Raw genomic sequence first — 5,037 nt, forward strand, 5'->3', positions numbered from 1 at the left:
CCCCTTATACCGGAGCAATTTGAAGGGTAATGGAAACGCGCCTACTATCCGTAGCTGAAGTTGACTGATAGCAAATGAATAATCCAACCTCTTGTAATGAAAACACACCACGGCTCTCAAACACCAGACTCTTCCTAACCAGGAACAGTCAAAAATAGTCCAGACTATGGTCCCACGTCGAAAAGAACTTTAAATCCATAATCAAACTGGACCATGATGTGGCAACCTCACCATTGAAGAGTCCTTCTAAAATGCATACAAATACAAGTCTTAAACTCTTAGCATCAATCCAAACATAGGCCATACATACATGTAACATCTCTGCAAAAAAACATCAGTAATGTACACTTTAAAAAAAAAAAAAAACTCCTTACTTTAGACTGGGCTTGAAATGACACATTTCCCAACCAGGACAAAGCACAATGTGCTCAGCAGGTGAGCCATGCTGACTACTGCTGCTTGTTATTGCTAACTCCCTCTTCCCCCACATGGCTTTACTTAAGGAAACCTAAAATAAAATTCTTATTAACAGGCTCATGTCTTGGATTAATGTGGGCAGTCCCATAGTGTAGGCTGCTCACAGAGAGCCTGCTGTGAGCACAAAGCTGTGGGCCTCGCCTGGGCAAGCCCGCACTGGGCCTGTTTAGGTTTGGTGTGGGCTGGCCCTAGCCCACTGTGCCCGCAAAAAGCCAGCATGGGCCCCGCAGGGACATGTTTGCAGGGCTCATTATATTCGAGGAATGAAACCTCAACATGAGGCGTTGTCTATTAACTACAACTAAACAATTGCATAACTACAGTATATTGTACTGCAATAAACAAAGCAGCCTTTCATTGCATTCACATTCTTCAGCAGAAATCTGAAGAATTCACGTGAAAGTAATAACTCCAGAGCGCGGTTTGTTCTTGAAACGTGTTTTATTGTCCATAAAATTTGCACAAAAATTTTCTTACTTCTAGTTTCACCAGGATGGACATGATTTGGAAAAGATTATGAAGTGGAGTGGACAGTATCCCTTAGCTTATCCACTGTGGTTTGGCCCGACATTGTCCATTTTGAACGTCCACCACCCATCATATGTGAAGACCATTCTCACTACAACAGGTGCTCATCCGTTTGATCGGTTGACATGTTTCAGATTTATATTACATGCTAATTGACCAAAACAAGCTTTTTAAAATGACATTTTTTTACTCTGTTGACAGAACCCAAAGATGACTATGCATACAAGTTTTTCATCCCTTGGTTAGGTAAGATCACACATATGAAAACACACACATATATATATATATATATATATATATATATATATATACATATACATATATATATATATATATATATATGTATGACCACTGTTTTAATGATGATTGATTACATTCAGTCTGGGTTTATTATTGGGCGTTTCTTCAACTACAGTCAGTTCTGTCATTGTGGGTTTTCAGAAAATAAACTCGCACTCTTTCACACTCTTACTAGTTTAATTTATTGACTAAAAATGTCAAGTGTATATACAGCCACAATGAGATTTAAGTCATTTTTGTCAGTGTTTTCTACCATCTCAAGTCATCATTCATTCTGTGGCAGATATGACATTTTTTTTATAGAATAAAATGGCAGTCTCATTAAAAATTCTCATCAAAATTGTTTTTAAGTATTTTATGTATTTTTAATCCATTTTTACAATCCTTTCATATCAAGTTCTTCACTGACATGGTTGTCCCCTTAGTAAACAAGTAAACTAACTTTATATAACTTCTAATAAAAATCTACCCACGGGACATAAAAATGTCTGAAGTTGAAGAAACACCCTATAACTAAGTGACTCTTGGCTGTCTCCTCAGGCGATGGCTTACTTGTGTCTGCTGGACAGAAATGGTTTCGGCATAGACGGCTCCTCACTGCTGGTTTCCATTTTGATGTTCTGAAGCCTTATGTGAAACTTGTTTCTGATTCAACCAAAGTCATGCTTGTATGTTAAAGGAATAGTTAATAGTTCTACGTTAAAACACTTAATCCTATCCCATTGTAATGTATACAACTCTAAGTAAGCCATTAGTAAGATTGGCCCAAAAATTGTAAACTCTCTCTCTCTGTGGCACTGTTTGTTCAAACAATGGCAGGTGAAAGGATTTTTGGGAAACCTGTTTGGAAACAGTCATTATTTTTATAATTCCTTATTCACTCTAAACAATTTCCACCTACCCCAACTTAAACTTCAAGTGCATAAATTGACTTATAATATAAAAAATAGAGTTGAATCTTGTATAACTTCACTTTTTAAAGTTGAAATTGGTTACATTATTTTGATGAGTTAAAATAATGGAAAAACCATATGCTGCTATGACTTATTGATCACATCATTTTTTTACAGTGTTGCTGGGTGATGCTGGTGGCATAGAAATGATACACTTCAATGCATTTAAAATTTCAAATTAAAATTATGAACCGTATCTTTTTATTACTGTATATCAGTTTTAATTATAGTTTCAGTCATTTATTTTTCTGTCTTTCAGGATAAGTGGGAAGTTTATGCCAAATCAGAAGAGTCGTTTGAACTGTTTCAGCATGTAAGTCTGATGACGCTTGACAGCATCATGAAATGTGTGTTCAGCCTTAACAGCAACTGTCAGACAGGCAGGTCAGTTCATACTCCTTTACCTCGTCCTTTTGTACACCTGCATCTCCTTTCAGTATAACCTCGCTGATCTCTTTGCAGTGGAACCAACCCGTATATCCAGGCGGTGTATGACCTCTGCCACCTAGTGAACATCAGGTTCAGAGTGTTTCCTTACCACAGCAAGGCCATATTTCATCTCAGTCTACATGGATACAAATTCAGGAAGGCGACTAGAATAGCACACAATCATACAGGTGTCGTTTCTTTGCTAAGCCACAGTCATGCATGCACCTCATGGGCAGGCCCAACCACGCGACGATTGGTTTAACTCTAACTGTGATTTTGACCATCTGAATTTTATGAGGCTCTGGAAGTATTATAATATGGCTGTGTATGTCTTTCTAAAATATATATAAAAAGTTATGCATCCTCTCGCCCATCCAAACGGATTAGGGGACCAAACACTTAGTGTTCCTTCAAGATTCTTGTTTGTTGGTTTGAGCATCCCACCGATCCATCTGTTTGACCACTCAGGAAAGCTGTTTGAAAACCAGTTAAATCCATTTCTCAGAATCTGCAGATTTTGTGAAAGGCCATAGATTCAGTCCGGGCCTGCTCATGGGCTATTATATCCATACCTGCTTATATATCTTAGTTAAACCAGAATATACACTACCGTTCAAAAGTTTGGGGTCAGTATGATGTTTTCTATTGTTTTTTTATTATTATTATTATTTAATTTTTTTAAGAAATTAATACTTTTATTCTGCAAGAATGCATTAAATTGATCAAACGTGACAGTAAAGGATTTCTATTTCAAATAAATGCTGTTCTTTTTAACTTTCTATTCATCAAAGAATCTAAATGTAGCAGTTTGCACAAAAATATGAAGCAGCACAACTGTTTTCAACATTGATAATAATCAGAAAGTTTCTTGAGCAAATTAAATTAAAAGCATCTTGAGTAAATTGTAATAATATTTCACAATTGTAGTGTATTTTTAATCAAATAAATGCAGCCTTGGTGAGCAGAAGAGACTTCGTTCAAAGACATTACAAAATATCACAGACCCCAAATTTTTGAACGGAAGTGTAAATCTGTAACAAGCAAAGCTAACAAGCTATCATGTAATTTAAATTTCTTAATTTTTTTAGTGGAAGTTATCAGAAAGAGGAAGGAAGTCTTGAAGATTGAGAAGGAACAGGGCACTGTTAAAAACAAACGATACATGGACTTTTTGGATATTCTTCTGTCGGCCCGGGTATGATATTTCCAAGTACCAACACACTTTTTATATTTATACTTAAAGAAATTGAATGAAAATAGCAGATATTTTGTTACATATTGCATAGTGCCATTGTATCATTATTGCTCTCACAGATTTTGTGTGTCACTTTCAGGACGAGCATCAGCAGGGTTTGTCAGATGAGGATATCAGGGCTGAAGTGGACACATTCATGTTTGAAGGCCATGACACCACAGCCAGTGGAATGCCTTGGATCTTCTACAATCTGGCATGTAACCCTGAGCACCAGGAGAAATGCAGGGACGAGATCCTGCAGGCTCTGGATGGAAAAGACACAGTGGACTGGTACTGTCATTACTCTAATTACTCATGTGACATTGTGTTGGACAGTTGAGATGTGGAATGTAGGCTTAATTGCTTGTTGGTTTAATAATAGTGGTATGATCTTAATGCATGGGAAAAGTAGTTTAATCATGACAACTCTCTGAATATTTTAGCATGGTGATGTATATGACAATGTTAATGTATTTGATCTTGGCGGAATAGATCTGCTGCTGCTGCTGCTGCTGAATTGCTGCTGCTGTTGGTTATTGCTGTAGTTGTAGATTATTGCTGCTGCTGCAAGCAAGTACAGGAACTTGCTACTGCCAATGCATACGGCGATACGGTGCTGTGAGTATTTAAGAAATACTGCTGCTGCACAAATAGGATATAAAATAACCCATAGCAGATCTACACAGGTGGAGCTGGGGAAGGTGGAGGGTTTCAGAGAAACTCTGAAAGCGCGCTGCAGGAATCTCTAGTGAATGCTAGCCAGCCATATAAATGCAAGGCAATAAGCTCAATGGCTGCATATGCAGCATGAACCAATCAGCTTGTGGCAAGTCGTTTAACTCTGAATATCATCAGTTACATTAACAACCCATCAGCCTGCGCCATCTAGAGTTTCATGACTAAACTATATATTTTTATGTCACAGTAACATATAGGGCTCCTTGATTATGGCAAAATTATAGGAGATGTTGTGATCAGGTTTTTTGTGTCCCCGATCTGATCCGAGTCATTAAATATTGAGTATATGCCGATACCAAGTTCTGATCTGATACTTATATACAGTATATTATACATATATATATATATACACACACACACACACACACACAAACACAC

General features: G+C 37.3%; 1 pseudogene; it reads left to right on the top strand.

Annotated features, from left to right (window-relative positions):
• The window catches only part of LOC107689011 (cytochrome P450 4B1-like), a 20,132-nt pseudogene that overhangs the window by 1,822 nt on the left and 13,273 nt on the right, over nt 1-5,037 (top strand).

The sequence above is a fragment of the Sinocyclocheilus anshuiensis genome, unplaced genomic scaffold (genome assembly GCF_001515605.1).
Source record: "Sinocyclocheilus anshuiensis isolate Anshui unplaced genomic scaffold, SAMN03320099.WGS_v1.1 scaffold181, whole genome shotgun sequence".
In the NCBI taxonomy this organism is placed as follows: Eukaryota; Metazoa; Chordata; class Actinopteri; order Cypriniformes; family Cyprinidae; genus Sinocyclocheilus; species Sinocyclocheilus anshuiensis.